This window comes from Panicum virgatum, chromosome 3K (assembly GCF_016808335.1).
Source record: "Panicum virgatum strain AP13 chromosome 3K, P.virgatum_v5, whole genome shotgun sequence".
NCBI classification, from domain to species: Eukaryota; Viridiplantae; Streptophyta; class Magnoliopsida; order Poales; family Poaceae; genus Panicum; species Panicum virgatum.
This window is the reverse complement of record NC_053138.1, coordinates 45164837-45183688: the sequence shown is the minus strand read 5'-3', so window position 1 is coordinate 45183688 and position 18852 is coordinate 45164837. Positions and strand designations below refer to the sequence as shown.

The 18852-nt window shown below is 50.2% G+C and overlaps 2 long non-coding RNA genes across 4 annotated transcripts; one reads left to right on the top strand and one right to left on the bottom strand.

Moving 5' to 3' along the window:
* Nucleotides 1-3485: 3485 nt before the first annotated feature.
* On the bottom strand, nt 3486-5363 carry LOC120699326. The gene is made up of 2 exons (XR_005685371.1): nt 3904-5363; nt 3486-3654 (listed from the first exon to the last, which is right to left on the bottom strand). It is a non-coding gene; the product is annotated as an uncharacterized LOC120699326 (long non-coding RNA).
* Nucleotides 5364-12637: 7274 nt separating this feature from the next.
* On the top strand, nt 12638-15054 carry LOC120699325. 3 transcript variants are annotated; one of them, XR_005685369.1, is made up of 6 exons: nt 12638-13011; nt 13051-13296; nt 13512-13606; nt 13725-13831; nt 14014-14087; nt 14773-15054. It is a non-coding gene; the product is annotated as an uncharacterized LOC120699325 (long non-coding RNA). The 3 variants fall into 3 exon arrangements; XR_005685368.1 differs by having other exon boundaries at nt 12639-13296; XR_005685370.1 differs by having other exon boundaries at nt 12639-13319.
* The last annotated feature ends 3798 nt before the right edge of the window (nt 15055-18852 follow it).

Below are 18852 nucleotides of genomic sequence, written 5' to 3'. Positions count from 1 at the left end.
CCGCACGTAGTCGCGCAGGGACACATTGGGCTTCTGCCGACACCCTTTGAGGTCCCAGGAGTTCCCAGGGCGCACGTACGTTCCCTGGACGTTGCCCACGAAGATCTGGACTAAGTCGGCCCAGTTGTGGATCTGGTCCGCGGGCAAGTGCTCGAGCCACGTTCATGTGGCGTCAGCAAGGTGAAGGGGAAGGTTGCGGATGATGACCGCATCGTCCGTCGCGCCGCCCAGCTGGCATGCTAGGCGGTAGTCATTGAGCCAGACTGCGGGATCAGTCTCGCCCGAGTACTTGACGAGGGTTGTAGGCTGTCGAAAGCGTGGGGGAAAGGGAGCGGTACGAATCTCCCAGCTGAACACACGGGTGCCCGGAGGCTCCGGTGACTCGCCCCTGTTGTGCTCGGGGTCGAAGCGTCCACCCCATCGAGGGGTGTACTTCCTACCGTTGATGATGTTGCGGGCGTCGCCGTCGTCGGCATGTCCGCGCGTGTCGTGGAGTCGCTCCCTTGCGGGAGTCTTTCCGATGCGGTCGTGCACCGAGGGTGCCTTCGCATCGTGCGCTGCGGCTGCCTTTCCTTCCCTCCTGGTGGAGTGTGCACCGAAACCTCGTGGTCCTGCCGTGTAGTCCCACCGGGCTGCTTCGGGACTATCGAGCGCATGCGAGGCGCATAGCCCTCGGCTTGCTGCACAGCGGCTTGCTCGATGAGCGCCTGTGCCTCGCGGCGCAGGTTGCGACCCGAAGTCGTCGACGGCTCGGGCATCGGTTGGAGTAGGTAGGCCGCAGCGACGAGTTTTTCGCCGGCCGTTTTCAGTTCCGGAGGTTTGTCGATGTTGTCGTCGACTAGGATCCGCTCCCGGGCAATGCGTGCCGCCACCTGGGCATGTGCGCCACGCGCGGTACGCTGCTGCTCAAGTGTGGTTCGCAGCTCCCGAGTCTGCCGACGCTGCTCATCGAGCTTGGCATGAAGCTCCTTGAGCTGCGACAACTGTGCCTGCTGCGCCGCCGAGCTTGACGAAGAAGAAGGGGCCTCAGCCGGCACCACCGATTGGTTTGCCTGCGCGTCTGCCCCGCCGTTCCCGTCATCGCCCAGAGCATTGTCCTCTTGCCCGTCTGCGAGCTGGACTATGAAGCACTCCCGGGTGGGATCGTAATCCCCCTTGCTGGAGTCCTTGGAGCAGGTGAGGCAGTAAGCCGCCGTGAGCTGGAACGAGCGGAAAGCGTCGGGGTCGCGGACCCCGGAGTAGTCCTCAGCCTCCTCGGCCGTGAAGTTGTCCATGAAGAAGCTGATGTCGTCGGCGATCGAGCTCGCCGTCTCGGGGTAGGAGTCGTTAGGAGACGATGCAATGAGGTTGCGGATCGATAGGAGGTGATGACCCGGCAGATCCTCGTACTCGGCGAAGTTGGTGCTGGACGAAGAGGCATAGGTAGCAGCGTTGCGCATCCCGAAGGGGAAGGGCGATGGCGCAATCGCGCCCCCCCCCCTGGGAGGCACTGGGGCTGCAGTCGATGATGGTGCCGGCGTAGGTGACGCCGAGGCACGTGATGACAAAGCTGTGGCCCCGTCGGCCGCGACGCTGAGCTGTGACATAAAAACCTCAACCCACGTGGGGGAGCTGAGGCGTGCCGCCAGGCGCCGCTCCACGCGCGCTGGTCGCGAGTGCTGGCCCGAGCGCCTGTTGCGCCGGGCCGGTGAAGTCGGAGTGTCAGGGTTGCGTCTGGGCAAGAGGAGCTCCATGAGGTAACCGTTGCCGGTTGCTCTGAACTCAAGACTCCTGAACCAGATCACGTATCCCGCTGGGAGAGGATCCGAGGCGCCCATGGGGAATGGGTTGGATCTGCCCGCCATCCCTGGAGATCAAATGGGAACAAAAAAGAAAATATCACACAGCGCCCCCTACCTGGTGCGCCAACTGTTGGTGCCCTGACCCGGCGGTCCGGACCCAACCAGTGATGATGCTGCATGTTTCTCGTCCCAGATGTTGATGCAAGAGGCAATACAGTAACACACGGGTTTATCCTGGTTCCGGCCGTGGGGCCGTACGTCCAGCAAAGAGGTGTGCGAGAGCACTGTACTATCTTGCACCGGGGGTGCTTGTAGTACGGGGTACAAGCGAGGCGAGAGAGGGAGGGAAGCTCCCAAGTCTCCGCTAGAGGAGTTGATTGAGGCGGGTGCCAATATCGGAGTTTAGAGGAGCGTATGTGCTCTGCTAGTAGTGCTAAGCGTCGTTTTTTACCGAGTGGACCGACCCCCCGTTTATAGACACAAAGAGGGACGGTGTACATGCACAGGGGATCGTGGAAGTCGTCGTCTTCTCCCCGAATCGCGGGGGTGCAGTGATCGAGTACTGTGGGAAGTACACTGTGGAGTATGGCACCGGTCGTGGCAGTCGTCCTGGGCATCGTCCTTGTCTCCATCTCACCAGACCAACGGTCCCGGACCCGCTTCCCTCTCGGGGACGGGTCCGGTGTCACCACGTGTCCCAGAGGTGGAAAATGCTCAGCATCTGTGGCCGCGGACCCGGACCCCGCGATTGGGTCCGGGACCTCCACGTGCCATCCGGACTCCCGCGAGCTCTCGGCTCAGCTAGCTGCTCGGGAGGGGTCCGGAGCCGCCACGTGTCACGCAGACGCGGGCGCGGGCGGGGATCGCACCGGCGTCCTGGCTCCAGCGGGCGGCATGGTCGTTGCTATGAGGGGTATCATCCTCCAGGCGTGGCGTGGCGGCGTTCCGAGGGTCCTACAGGCCAGGGTCTTGTCCCGGTCAAGGCCGGAGCCGCTTCCGAGGGTCGTGCCCATGCCATTCGAGGGCTCTGCGGAAGAGAAAGTACGAAGGAGGTATGGAGAGTTGGCAGTATAGTAGCTGGAGCAGTGCCGAGCATGTCTTGTACTACGTCGCAGGTTCCCACAGTGTCGCCACAGTGTCTAGAATAGTGGAGCAGTGACCGGAGTTGGCGGACGAGACTCCGGTCACAGCCACTGTGGGGCATGGCGGCCTGACGTCGTCTGACCCGGGCGCTGTGGAGGAGTGGTTGACATTAATGCCTCCGTACGGCGGGCGGGTGAGTGGAAGGACCGTTTGTCCTTTCCGTCGAGGGGTGGCCTCGAGCGAGGCGGAGAGGATCCACTCTCTCGAGGGCAAGCTCGCTACCCTCGAGCTGGGCAGAGACGATCCGCTATCTCGAGGGCAGGCTCGCTACCCTCGAGCGAGGCGGAGACAATCCGCTCTCTCGAGGGCAGGCTCGCTACCCTCGAGCGAGACGGAGACGCGGGGTGCGGTCGAGGGCTTCGACGGGGAGCCCTCGAGCGAGGTGGAGCTCACCCCGTGGGTCCGAGAGGGGGTGCGGATATGCCGCACTGCGTACGTGGGTCGCGTGATGGGCTTCTTTGAGTCTTTTCCTTTCTTCCAGGTTGGAAAGAGGCTATAGGCCTTCGTGGTCCCGGTTGCTCAGCATGTGTTTGCGTTTTTAGGGCAGTTTTAGTCTCCTGATTAGGATGCCCCTAATCATGGTACCCGACAAGCATATATATAAATTCATATGAAATGTTCTCAGAAATACATGATATGATACAATAAAGTCTTCTGGATCGATTTCTTCAAGATCAGCTTCAAAATTTTCATGCGCGGCCTCCATGTCTTCAGGCGCGGTGCTCATTGCCTAAAATCACCAAAAATAAGAACATCCTTGAATAATATGATCCTTTAACATGCCTAACATGAATAGAACAGGAAAAAGATCAGGTAGTATACTCTTGTATCATTTAAAAAAATAATTCAGCACAAAACTATGTAAATGTTCACCCTATACTAGTAATTCGTAGTTCAGTTATATAACCAGATTTTTTATACAACGGCAAGAATAATGGTCATCCAAGTGCTGGCTATATAACCAGAATAATGGTCGTACCTCCATGTTTTCAGGCTCCAAAGGTAGCTCATCAGCGCCCAGGGATGATCTTCACTAGCCAGTGCTAGTTCATCTGCGCCCAGCACATGATGCGTACTCAAATGCTATTAAAGAACTATGTAAATATTCACCCTATACTAGCACATCATGCGTACCCAAAGATGTTCAGGCTCTAAGTCTTCAGGCTTCATTGGTGTAGTTAGTCACCAAATGCTGTTTGCTGCTAGCCTGCTACCAAGTTCTGATACACATGGACATGATGGGTGAAGCGATTAAACTTATCCCCCTTTTAATTTTCTTTAAAAATGGTCTGTGCACTGCACAATGAGGGATTACCATGTGATCTTACAATCTGCATATAATTGGTGTGAATTTAGTTTGTAACAGTATATAAAATTACATAGAAAAAAAAAATTACATAGAAGCACAGACAACATTGGAGACATGGGAAAAGCTAGACCAGCAGCCAAGCTGCGAGGCATGCAAGTTACGAAGCTATGTTGAATCTTTTTTTCCTTCACCGCTCAAAACGTTCAGACTATTAGCATGTGCTAGTTTGGCTAATACCACAGATACAGCGTTTACTTCAGGATGTTGCTACTCCCTAAATTAACACTAAAGATATACCGAAGTCCAGTAGATTGAGCAATAGTGGCAAAAATTGAGAGCAACATTGAGGAAAATTGAGGATGAATACCATGTTGCAGGATCTGAATTCAACATCCATGTTGAGACATCGAGTTGCTGTCGAAGAAACCGCCAGCACAGTTGAAGAAGCAGCTTCGGTCGGAGAAGGAAATTGGAGGAGTAGCTGCACCATATCCACTCGCTCCGTTCTGCTCCGGCACCTAGGCAGCGCGGCCGGATGTCACCTGCTCCGGTGTCGCCGCAGCTCCCCCCTTGGCCTTCCCTTTCTGCGCTGCCGCAGCAGCTCATCGGCACCATAGGGGGAAGCTCGAGGGTGGCAAATCTGGAGGTTGCAGGCGGCGGCGAGATCCCGGGCGGAGGAGCTTGAGACCTCACCGGATCTCGGGGCAGCAGGACGGCAGGACCCCGGGCGTAGGAGCTCGAGGGCGGCGGGATTCCAGCATAGGAGATCGAGGGAACAAGAGTGGCGGGATTTCGGCGGAGGAGCTTCAGGCCGCGGAGATCCTGGGCAAGGGCGGGCACTGCCGATCTCAATGGCGACGCCGAGTTCTTGACCGGGCAGGAAGTTTGCTGCCAAACGAAATCCCCCGCGCGCGAGAGCCTCCGCGTGCAGCGGATCCACGCCACCGGCGCCGGTACGCATCGGCTTGTACAACGCCAGGAGTAGTCGTCTTCTCGCGTTGGAGCACGAGCTTGTGCCGTAGACGGGTGAGATGCCGGCTATTCCCTCTATCCTCATTGAATGCTCTCTCCATCGACGTATTTTTCTTCTCCGGACGCAAATCAACGAGCCTGGCTCGCCGTTGTACATGCACTCTTAGATGACAACTCGCTGTTTTTCAGAGCTAATTGTGAAAGTGTAGAGGAAATCAAGGAGGTACTCAACATTTACTGTCAAGATTTTGGATAAAGGATTAAAATGGACAAGTCCTCAATTCATTTTGCGAAGGGGTGCAGGCAGCCTCTTCCAGAGGTGATCAAGAGCGAGCTTGAACAATTCATTTGACCAAGCCCGTGGTGCTTCTTCTACATGGCATTTTACACAGGTGGTGCTGCCCATTTTTCTTAAGTTTTGAGGGGATTTTACTCATCCAAGTGCGCCAAAGATTAGCAACTTCATCACCCACTCTTCTTTTATGGTCTTTATGCTTCTTTTCATGCTCCAAAGTTAGATAAATTTGTGCTTCGTTTCATGCTCCACAGTGGCATTTGGCTCCACGAGAGCAAAGGATTCTCCACTTCCTTACGGACAACAAGCGCGGTAGTTCTGTTAATTAGTTTCAGAAGGACGCAGATGCTCCAGAGTGAACACAGCAAAATGCATCAGGTCCGGGAAATTTTTTATATTTTTAAAATTTTTTAATAATATTTTAATTTTAACCCGGCTGCCGTTTTATTTGCACGGCATAGCCCGTTTGGTCACGCCAGTACGGATGGCGCGACAATTAGCCTCTGTCACGCCAATACGGGTGGCGCGACAGGCGTGCCACGTTGGCAGGGGGGTTGCGGCGAGCCACGCAGGCAGGTGACGTCGGCACGCCTGTCGCGCCACATGCAATGGCGCGACAAGATTGTCGCGCCGCCCCGTCTGGTGCGACAGGCGCTATGTCCTGGGCCCGCGCACACCCCCACCTCCCCCACCCTTCCTTTCTTCCACCACTGCCCGAGCCGAGAGGCTTGCTCAAGCCGCCGCCGGCCATTCGCCCCCCCCCCCCCCCCCCGATCCCTCTAAAATCCGGCGTTTTGTGGAGAGAAAAGTTGGGGAAATCAATCCTCATCCTTCCCCGAAGGTATTGCCCCTATTTTTTCTTCGTTTGACCATGTACATTAGTGGTTCAAGGTGATTAGGGTTTAGATATTGATTTGAGAAATGATGTGGTAGTTGATAGTGTAGTCATGATTAAAGTTTTGAATGACACGTAGATGGTACTCTGCTCGCTATTTGGACGTGAGGTAGTACGTGCATGCGCCGATTAATATCTATTCTAGGATTGAGTAGAGTTATTAGAATTAAGGACCTATTAATATGATTTTCATTCATGGATAATAGGCAACATGGAATTGTTTTTTGTAGTTGCTTTCTTTGTAGATAGATAATTTCGCTTAGTTGTTGCACGGAGTATGTATAAAGAAAATGGAGAGTTGGAGAAAATGAATGTGGATGTCTAACATTTTGATACTTCTCCATCGTGGTACTATGTATTGTCTTTAGGTTGATGGCGGAACGCAAGCGTAAGGTTGAGATACAGTATCCTACAGTAAGATACGAGGATGCCCCAGTTCCTCCAGCACTACCTGCCCCAAATTGTGAATGTGGTATTCCGGCAGAGGTGAAGCAATCTAGGTGGCCGACCACAGCTGCTAGAGCGTACTACATGTGTTCTGTTAAGTCGGAAATGCACACTGTGAGTGCCGAAAGAGATACATATTACTGGACAGAGCCGTGTATGTTTTTTCAATGGATTGATGGATCAGACAAGTTTGACCCTAGGATCCGGCTTTTCCCATATGATAAGGATGAGACAAAGCCACTCAATGAGTTCAAGGGGTGGGTGCCTCCTCCACCTAATCCTCCTCCAATGACCAATGAAGAAAAGCAAGCGGCAGTGTGCATCCGCGTGGAGAACCCTCCCCTTTGCTACTGTGGACATCCTTCCAAGCTGCAGCATCCCAACCTTGAGCTCCCTAAAAAATTCACTCCATTCTTCCGTTGCAAGCTAACCACTCATGTAAGATTTTTTTGCAATTGTTTTGAATTGGTTTCGCATGACCTAATATTTAACCGAGTATCTTTGTATTGCATATCCTTTTTTCATGTAGGATGGATGGCCTTTATGTGACTTCCAGGAGTACATCTACGGCCCCAAGATTAACTGGTACTATACTGAAGAGCAAATTAAAGAATTTGAGAGTGGTAAGGAGAAATGGCCGTGTGAGCGGGCTCCAAGATCTCATTGCAAATGTGGCATTTTGGCTCGAAGGGGTGTCGTTCCAACGGAGCCGGTTAGTATTGTGGCAACTCTTTTGGGTAATTGACATTTTTCCCTTCTATGCTTGTTTAAATTTTTTGTTTGTCATCCAGTTGGCCAATACATTTCATGTTGTGTAGGAGGGAAGAACCTGTGACTGGAAGACCTTTCCTGGAAGGGAGGATCTTATGATTAAGTTGGGTCGTAGTGCTGAACCGTATAAGACGAGAAAGACCCTTGAAACAAAGGACAAGATAAGGCGTGAGTACAAAGTTCCTCTTCCTGATGAAAGGATACTTTTTGGTCCAGTTGCCGTTGACTTAGTTGTCAAACATGGAAATTCGGGCAAGCTTGGTCTTGAGTGTCTAGAGGAACTCATCACTTTTTGGAGGAAGAACAGAAGCAGGTACTCGGAAGAAAAGATAAGTGCGGCTAAATGTCGTGCATGTGATTTTATGAAGGTTTTTTCTAAAGGAACGTGGGAACACCACTTTCAGTGGAAAGAGGCTTCAAGAAGGGGTGTTGACATTGATGCGGTAAGGTTGAACGCAAAGGAAGCCAAAATTGCAAAAGAGTCACAATTGGAGGCAATGAAAGCACTCGTTGCTAACTTGGCCGGAGCGGAAGTACGCGTGAGGCCTTCTCAGATTGAGGCAATGAAGACAGTGGTCCAAGACTTATCCATCGACACACATGTAGTCAATAACCAAGGGAATAGTGCAGTGCAGGACAAAGGGAAGAGTGCTTCTGACCATGACCACGTTCCTAATGATGGAGATGATGACGAGTGGTGGGCAATGAATGCAGTGGAAGTAGAAGTCATAGTGTCCCAAATTGAGGCAAGAAAAGGGAAAGCTATAGTCCAAGATGATGATGATGATGATGATGATGATGATGATGATGGTTGGGGAGAGCTTTATATTGAAGGTGACTCTGATTAGGTAGTTTTATTTGTGGATGTATGGACTCTATGTATGGCTCGACTATGTGTGTGATGGACTATTTTTATTGCTGGACTATTTAGGTGCTTTATCTATTCTTGTGGTTATCGTATGTGTATGAGACTTTATATCTACTTTCCAACATTGTATGTTTATGAAATTTAGAATTTACTTAGTTTGTATCTTGTGCAATGTAATGATGGGTCATCTCTATTATTTAACAACTATTTTAGGGTGCAACATGACATATTAGATGGATCACTACATATCAAGTGACAGAACAAACACATGTTACATTCCCAACTAGAGATGCATAAGTTTATAGGGCCACATAAATCCATGTCCACTAACATTCTAGCATTATCATCTAGCATTATCATCTACCAGTTCTGATTCATTCTAGCATTATCATCTACCAGTTCATATTGGCTCATGCAAGGTGGGAGCATGGAAGGTGTAACAGCTGTGGTGTCATGCAAGTGCACTCGCCAGATCTGAGGTCCACTTTGTAATGGCGTCCTCTATGACTCTCTCCTCCTATATTTGTACCACCTGCACCTCTAACACCATAAATCATTCTTTCAGGGCTGTAAGGTGCTGCAAGTTGGTTCACCGATCTATCCTCAGCATCTTTCAGGTGCTCCTCCGCTATTAGTCCCCATTGTTCACCCTTATCCAACAAACTCCGGCCTTTACCCCATCTATTGACGAAGTACTCATTCAACTTCTCGAAGGAGTACTCTACAATGCCTGCACCAGGTCTTGACCGAATACCCCTAAATATATTGTTTAATGACTCAGCGTTGTTCATGGTCATGATACCGTATCGCTTCCCACCTTCATCATAAGCAAGAGCCCATTTATCCTTGTCAACCATCTCGCCTTTCAGCCACTCCTTGGCTGTGTCATTCATTTCCTTCTCCAAATATGCAAGTTTTTCTTCAAAAGCTTTCTCCGTGCGCACTGAACAAAGCAACTTTAGTTTCCCAATTAGTTCCTTCTTTTTCTGACGCCTCCACATGTTTGCTACAAAGTGTCGCATGCACCACCTATGCACAAGAGGGGGAAATCCATCCATGTGCTCTTTAGCGCAGATTAGGAGGCCATGGTGCCGGTCAGAAATCATACAAACTTGCGTGGAGGGACCCAAGACATACCGCCACACCAGCTTCATGTACCAAGACCAGCTGTCGTTGTTTTCTCCTTCGGTCAAAGCAAATGCTAATGGAACTAGTTGTCTCTCTGGATCCACTGCAACTGCCATCATTAGTGTCCCCTTGTATTTACCCATCAAGAATGTGGCATCCATGAGGATCACAGGTCGGCAATGCTGGAATGATTCAGCACACTGGGGAAAGCACCAGAACACCCTTTGTAAAACGTGCTTGTATACTCCATTGTGAGGAAGCATCATATTTCCCATGTGTATGAACCATCTAATCCCTGTATTATATAGGGACATGCCCGTCAAGACTCTGGGCACCCTTGCATATGACTATAGCCAATCTCCCCAGCAAAGAGCTATAGCATGTTGTTTTGCACGCCATGCTTTCGAGTACTTCACCCGGTAAGAACACATGCCGAAAATTGACTCCATAAGCGAAGAAACTGATGTGTCGCTGTCCTTCTGAACAATACCAAGAATGCGATGTGCTAGGTAACGTGCCGTGCACTGCGCGTGAACTTGCTTCGGTCTCGAGGATGCACATGTGTGAGGCTGTATTAGTCTAGTGATTTTCCACTGACCTGTGCCCCTAACAATCCGTGACCATACACCCCATAGGCACCCCTGCTTGCATAGCACATCGTACCGTAAGCTCTTGTCCGAATGAACCACATTAAATGGACGATGATGACGCACTGCATAATCAGCCAAGAAAAACTGCAACTCTGGAAGTGAACTGAACTTCATGCCCTTATGAATCTCTGGACTCTCACTATCAATTACAGACTCGCTTTCAAAGATATATGAGTCACAAATGGCTCTATGGATCCTACTAAGATCCTTAGCATTGGAAACCGCCGGGACTTCAACGTGGGATAGCTTCATCATGCGCAACTCTTTAGCGGTATAACTAAATCGTGCCTCAGCATTATTAACAGCCTGACCCATTGCCCCATCCCTACACTCCTCATCACCCCTAATTTCCTCATCACTAGGGCTGGATCCGTCGCCATCATCATTTTCCTACTCTGCTTGGGGCACCCTAGCATTACCCTCCGGTTCTTCTTCCCCAGTGGCTTCATCATCGTTCTCATCATCACTACTATCATATTCATTGTCCTCTGAACCTAAAGAAACATCATCATCCTCTCCAGCACCCCTGTCATCCTCCTCCTCGAAGGTACCATTGTCGAAATGATCGCAAGGGATGGCCATATCATAATCCGCAACAAATTCACTAGCACAAGTGAGATTTGGGACATCTTCTACAACAATAGACTCTTGAGTTATATTCTCAATACGAAATGGAACTTCATCTACTATCCCAACTGGTTCTTGTGATCTAGATGTACGGGTTATTTCAACAACAATCTCCCAACAAACCACATTTGCACGCGCAACTATATCCTTGTACTTCCTCCAATGTATCTCCGATTCCAATGTCAGCATAACATAATGTGCTCCAGCTTTACCGCAGTCAAATCTGCCCCTCGGAGTTATTTCATCAATGCCACAAGAATGCTTTGAAATAACTCGGTCTACAAAATCCTTGAACGATGGAGAACTATCGAAAAATTCTACATCCTCTATCATATTCTCAAACTCTCCATTTTCCTTAACCATACCCCCGTGAAAGAACCGAACTAATTCGTCCATGTCTAGATATATTCAGAGATCTAAAAATATGAGACAAAGCCACTATTAATTATAGCAGCAACAAGTACTCTATAATACTATGTGCCCAAATATATCGACAGAAATGTGCTCATTAATCTTATATATGAAAAATCTAAGCTCAACAAATATTTACAGCTTATATATGAAAAATCTAAGCTCAACAAATATTTACAGCCTACATCTGCTAATGCTTAAGTTGCTAAAGAAAAATCTTAGCTCAACTCATTTCATTTGTGCCCAAATCTATGCAAGCACCATAAAATTTCCAAGCTACTTAGTGCTTACTACAAGTTTTACGAGCATTCACATGATTAAAGAGGTTGCAGTGTGCAAACAAAATGAAGAACTACTACAATGTGCACATATAAAAAATCATGAACAAGTAGTTAATATTGGCATCACAAAGATATTATTTTTCCCTCTACTCAATCCTACAATACCTATTAATCGGTGCATGCACGTGCTACCTCACGTCCAAATCGCGAGCAGATAAACATCTACATGTCATCCAAACATCTAATCATGACTAACCTATCAACTACAACACTTTTTCTTAAATCAAAAACCTAACCCTAATCACCATGAACCACAAATATCTACTAATGTGCATGGTTAAACGACGAAATAATTAGGGGAATACCTTCAGGGGAGGTAGAGGAACGATTCCCCCACACTAAAAAATTCTGTTAATACATGACGGATTCTATGTGACGTTTTTGAGAAGGGTCAGTTGGATCCATGCCACTCCAATTTCTTGAAATTGGATCTCATGTTGAAAATCATGCCATCGAGTGGCATGATTTTCAACATGACACCCAATTTCACGGAGTTGTGGTGGCATGAATCGAATTTTCCCTTTTGAGAAACGTCATAGTTTATATAGAATCTATGACGTCATCTACTTCAAGATCTATTTTATGACGCGTTCTATAGATAACGTCATTGTATGATCAATTTGAACGTGAGAGACTGTATTCAATAGGTCTCTGGCAAAGCCATATATCATCCAAGGATAAGGCCCCGTTTGGCAGGGTTTTGGCTCTTCCAAAAACAGCTCCGGCTCTGGCTTCTCAGATGGAGCTGCTTTTCTGGTGGAGTTGGAGCCGTTTTAGAAAATATTTGGTAAAACAGCTTCACTTGTTAGATTGATGTGTAAGCCGCATGAAGCCACGATTTCATGGTTTCACCTTGCCTGTGTAAACCACCGACGACTTCAGAACCGGCTTCACACGTGAAGCCGGTCCTGAAACAAATGTTTGGGAGGACTTCACCTGAAGCCGCTTGTAAAGCTGCCGGTGAAGCCCTCCCAAACAAACGGGGCCTAAATCGGCACACGCCGTCACGCCCAACCTAAGTCCCCAGCCGCCCCCCGCTTCCCGTGCCCTGTTTCCCCGCCGTCCCTCGCTTGGCGCCCCTCGGCCGCTGGCCGCCGTCGCCCAAGCGCCGACCTTCCCGGCCCCGGCGCCCCATTCCCCCGGCGGAGCCCGCGCTCCGCCGACCTCTCCTCCCCCCGTTCAACCACACGTCGAGTCCTAACCCTAGCGCCGCCACCTCTCCTCCCCCTGTTCAACCACGGTGCCATCTTTAGGCAGATCTGCGAGGAGGAGGCGCAGGCTCGGCCCCGCACAGCCATCGACGTGTAGGAGGTGGAGACGCCCGCATGGCCGTCGGAGGCGGAGGCCCAGCCCCACGCCCATCGGAGGCGGAGGTCCGGCCCCGTGCGGCCGTCGGCGCGTCAGAGGCGGAGGTCCGGCCCCGTGCGGCCGTCGGCGCGTCGGAGGCGGAGGTCCGGTCCCGCGCTGGCGTCGGCGCGTCGGAGGCGGAGGTCCGACACCGCGCGAGCGTTGGCACGTCGACGGTGGAGGCCCGGCTGGCCCTGCGGCCTGCGCTGCAGCCGTGCTCCTTTTCTTCACAGATGTGTTGATTTTTCTTATCAAGTGGTCGTTCCCTGCAGACCCATAGCAAGTATGGCACTGGTGGCAGCACAAGGCAGGTAAGGCCTCGAAACATTCTGAGGTTAGCTTACCTTATGGTACGACCATAGCATCATTGATCATTCAGATGTAGTCGTTGATAGAAATTACCAGTGTGTTTGGTGATATGTTTGGGTTTGGTTACGTCTCCATACCAAGATTTGTCCTTTGTGGTGCTTCATAAGTTGTCATGCCTAGACTAATTGCTAACCAAATAGCATTTTCTCCTCGTCAGACGTTTAAAAGATCAATCTTTGCGAGGACCCTCGAACGTGTGTCTGGATTGCTTGGGATCCCTGTCAATCCTTCCACAAAAGGAGCAACCCAAAGGTGACCCTGTACATTTGCTCCTGAATACTGTCCAGCTCTTCGTTGAACTGCAGTGTTTGGCTTGGTGCTCTAGTAGTCTACTTGATGTTTTTGGACTAAATCTGTAGCACGGTATCAGTGTTTGGCAGTTCATGTAGACTCCCAAATGCCATTCTCCTTGGACAAGATGAAATCGTCGGCGCGTAGTAACGCAACTGCTACGGGTGCTGGAAACGACTTCTACAGGTGTAGTAACGCAACTGCTGGTTTTGCTGGTGAACAATTTTCGAAACTTTGAGTTTTGGTCTCTTCTCCTTTTGGTTCTATCAAGCTTGCAACTGCTAGTGATTTAGATAATAGATGCCATGATTAAAGACATTGCATTTTGTTGATTTGATAAGAACTTAAGCTGTCACTGAATCCAATAGGTACCTGATGATAGAATAATAGGTGATACCAGGAATCGTGATAACAGCTTTGGAATGGAACAAGAAGCAAGAAGGTAACTGACATATCATTTCTTATTTATAATGCTTGCAGTATATGCTGTGTTACCATACTACATTGTAATATTTTTGGTCATGTTGCAACCACCAGTACATTTTCTTTGTTATCTAAATTGCCATGTAGCCATCCTGTGATGGCTGTATTAAGATGAAGGCCATGATTTATCTTTGGGACATAGCAGTCTATAACATTTAAACCTTTCCAACTTCTATAGATGTCGATCATTAATCTGTCAGGTTTTATAACATGTCAATCAGATCCATTGGAGAAAACAAAGGCTGAACTAACAAGAATTGCTACTCTGATTCATTTCTGTACCAAAAGACCGAATGATTATGTTCCTAATTAAATGGCCTAGTCTATTGTGCCAAATGCTAAATATGAGTTTCTTGATAAGTAAGATCTGATCAACCTAAGCAAGAGTGTTTTCCTTTTTGCACAGTTCTGTAAAATAGACATATTTTTCTCTTCAGAACTGATACACATTTTTCTATCTTTGTTGAATGATATGCAATCATTTTTTCAAAAATATATATTCATAATTTGATCGAGTACACAACGATTGTTTGTTAAATAGTCTCATTGATAATTGGCACAACACTTAGCTATGCATCGTACACTCATCCTCTATTTTAATTTCATTGTTCCTGCCTCTTTCATAATGCTTTCTTTCGTAACAGGGATCGAGTGGATGCCTGGACGGTATCACGTGCTAGCTGTGCCATGATGGCATCAAGGATGATAACATCAGTGTAGTTATCATCTATAGTTAGGACCCTTGATTTGAATTTCTTATAGTTACAATTGTGAACCGATTGAAGTTTTGGGTTTGCTCATACTTAGGACGATTTGTAATATGATTTATGTGTAAATGGTTGATTTCAATACATGAATACACAAATATATGTTTGTGTTATTGTTGTATCTTGTGGTGAATGTTAATGCATTGGTGCTAAACAGTATGTGGGAACAATTTCTAATTATTATTATTTTTTTGCTATTATGCCAATCGGTGACGTCCATTTGTTGTCACTAGCTATATTTAACGGCGGTGCAGTAACGGCCGTGCAATTGATCTATGACGGATTGATTTTGTTGATCTATGACGGTTCCGGTGAGCCAAACAATCTATGACGCGGAATACATGATAGAATTTTGGTATGTCACAGATGCTTAGCTATGACGTATTTTTCACATTCTGTGATGAAAGAGAACCGTCATGTATCAACAATATCCTTGTAGTGCCACTTTACCCCCTCCAAAATGCCGGATTTGGAGGGGATCTGGGGGGCGACGCCGGCGGCGGCCTCTCTGGAGGCGGAGCTGTCAGGAGGAAGAGAGGGAAGAAAGGGGTGGCGCGGGTCCATGATATTACCCTTGTCGCGCCAGCCCGCACAGCACGACAAGACTTGTCACGCCACCGCATGTGGCGCGACAGAGCCGAACACGTCAGCGCCCACGTGGCGCAGGTCCAGGTCGCAGCGCCAGCGTGGCACGCCTGTCGCGCCACCCGTACTGGCGCGACAGAGGCTAATTGTCGCACCAGTACGGATGGCGCGACTAAACGGGCTATGCCGTACAAATAAAACGGCAGCCGGGTTAAAATTAAAATATTATTAAAAAAGGTTAAAAATAAAAAAATTCCAGGTCAGCTCGAAAGCCAACTTGGCCGTCACCCATGGCCCGCCATGGCCATACCTTGGGGCAACACAATGGAGCCAAGACGAGGCGCGGCAGGGCAGGGCATCCAGACTGCGCGGTTGCCGTAGCGACCGAGGTGGGGAAGGAAACCGGCAGCGGCATGCAAGCCATATCGCCAGTGCCAGTCGAGGTGGGGCGCTGTCAGGTCACACACCCACAATTGCGATAGCAAAGGCAGGACAACGGTCGAGCACGCACAAGTCAGCAATGTGGTGGTGAGCCATGCCCAAGCAAGTCCCTCTATATATCGCTACTCCTAGACAATGCCATCGCTCTAACATCGTGCAGCACTGCACCATGCATCCAATGGCTGGAATCAGGTGCACCGCCGAAAAATTCAGTGGCTCCACCCGGTTTCCAGGTATTTAGAAACCATCTTATGGCTCAATGGTTAGCTGCCTTGAAGCTCATGAGAGGTGCCTCTGGTTTGAGGGTCAAGTTGGGAATGGGCCGGCCCGGACTTGACCTTGGACCTGACTCCATGACCTCAGGGCTAATTTCAGAGGCCACGGACCGGCCCGGCCCAAACCATCATTTGCATGTAGCCTCGATGGCCAACGGGCGTGTCGGGTTGATCAATTCTGACATACCAAATGTTTAATGTTACAGCAACAATAAGTGAATGTTAAAGTTTGGTTTCCCCTGCAGATTGACTAAAGCAGCTATTCTTAACATTAGTCAAAGTAGATACACAAGAGTGATCAAGTGTTAGATTATGCAGGTCTGCAACTCTACAATCAGATAAGAAAGGACCGCAACAATTAGAACTCCTATGTCCTAATGCCGAGGATATCCTAAGGTCACCTTTGGGTCTAGCGCGCGCTCTGTTGGACATTGACCTTCACATATCCTCCAAATCATGATTCATGAATAGAAGCGCCTATACTAGTCAATTTGTTTGGCTTGACCGAGCGAGGAAGCAGGCAACAGATCCTCCGCACCTGACGGAGAAAAACAAATCCTAGGACAACCATTGGAAGGAAAAGAATAGAGACGGGAGGAGCTTACCCGACTGGATAGCCGTTGGAGGGGAGCGTGGCCTGCAGAGTTGTCATCGTCGGAGGGCAGGGAGACTTGCCGAGACGCCGCTACCATCGCCGCGGCCAGCTCTTTCACCTCCACACCTATCTCTCTGTTATGCGTCAAGTGCATGTGTTTTGGGCCCATTATAATTTTAGACCCATTGTTTTTCTACTTTTTTCTTTTTGAGACTTCAAGCTGCAAGTGTTGTAGCATTATATTTTTCCCTAATTTGTGTTTATTTCACCAATTCTAGTTTTTTTTTCAATTTTTGTTTTCATTTCTTTTTCCTTGATCTGCTTTGTATTTATTATTTATTTATTTTCCTATTTCCCTCTTTTTCATTCTAAATCTCATTTATACAATCAAATGTTCCTTTGACCTATTTTTTCGCCTTTGTAAATTAAAGAGTTAAATACACTAGCAGCCCACAAACTTGTCCTGATGTGCCACTTAGGTCTACGAACACGCAAAATCAAAATCTGGCACCCTAAACATGTTAAGTTGTGCCACTTAGGTCCATACCCCTCGACGTGGCGCCATGTGGCATGACTATATGCAAAAAAAGCCCTCCAAACTTACCATCTTCTATCTTCACATTCTCCATGTGCATTCTGTCGCGGCGGCAGAGCAGGGCCCAGGCCTCGGCCTTGCGCGGCGGCTGCCCGGCGGTGACACGGCAGCAAGACAGGCGATGGGGCGGCGGCCTCCCGCGGCGGAGCTCCTGGCGGCCTCTGGCGGCGGCGGCGGCGCTTGTGGGTGAGGAGAGCGCTGCATCCTCGCGCTGCTACTCCCTGCAGCGAAGTGGCCTCGCCGCGGGAGGCGACCCAAGGTAGGAAGCGGGCCTGGTGCGGGGGTGGGGGCCTTGGAGGCATGCCTCACCGCGAGCCGGCGCTCGGAGGTGGCCTCGCCGCGGGAGCCGGCGCTCAGAAGGAGGCAATCGGCTACGGGCGCTCGCCGGTCAACAGGCTGGGCGCAGGCAGGGCCCTGGCCCCGGCCTCGTGCGGTGGCCACGTGAGGCTGCATCGGGCAGGCGTCGCGCGATGCAGGGGATCTGTAGCATCTGTGGAGCCGTCCCCGGCGGCGTCGCAGGCGGAGTCCCGCGTCGGCGGCCCCGCTGGCCTCCCGTGGCAACAGCCCTGGTGGAATCCCACGCCAAAGGCACCCCTGGCCTCCCATGGCAACGGCTCCCCTCCCAGCGGCGGCGGCGGCGGTTGTGGAGGGACGAGGAGCAATGCGCTCGGGATATATTTGGCAAGGAGGGGCATTCTTGGGCGGTGCCGAGCCGAGCCACACACTGCCTGCCACCTATGGCTGCTCGCCCAGCGTACGCGCGCAGGCTGCAACCTGGCCAGCCAGGCCAGGAACGCCGGCGGCATGGCGGCGCTGCAGGCATGCGCCAATGACATTTCGGCGGCGGCTTTCGCGGACGAGCTGCGGGGCTTCGAACCCTTCGCCGCGGTGCTCGACAAGGTGTGCCGGGATGGCGCCGCCGTGCCCAGGTGCGCGAGATCGCTCTCGCCGCTCCGTGCGGTGGCCGTCGACGCGTCCTCCTTCGGGAGCACGAAGAGTGGCAGCTGCTCATGCGCGCCGCGCCCGGCACCCGCCACGGCCACGCAGAGGAAGGCGAGCGCGGCCGTTGCGGCGAGGCATCAGGCTCCTGGAACACGGGTAGAGCCGCCCTTGTGCGAGTGCGGCATATTTGCTGCCACCATGCTTGCCAGCAGCGTGGATGTGCCGGAATTGGAATCTCGGAGGGGAAGAACGAGGGAATCGGGGTCACATACGGAGGAGTTGAAGGTAGAAGATGATAAATTTGGAGGACCTTTTTGCATATATTCATGCCATGTGGCTCCACGTCAAGATGTATGGACCTAAGTGGTACAACTTAATAAGTTCATGGTACCATATTTCGATTTTGCAAGTTCGTGGACCTAAGTGGCACCTCGGGACAAGTTCGAGGACCGCTAGGGTATTTAACTCTAAATTAAATTGTTCCATGACGTTGACCCATTTGTTCGCAATATTCATTTTCCATT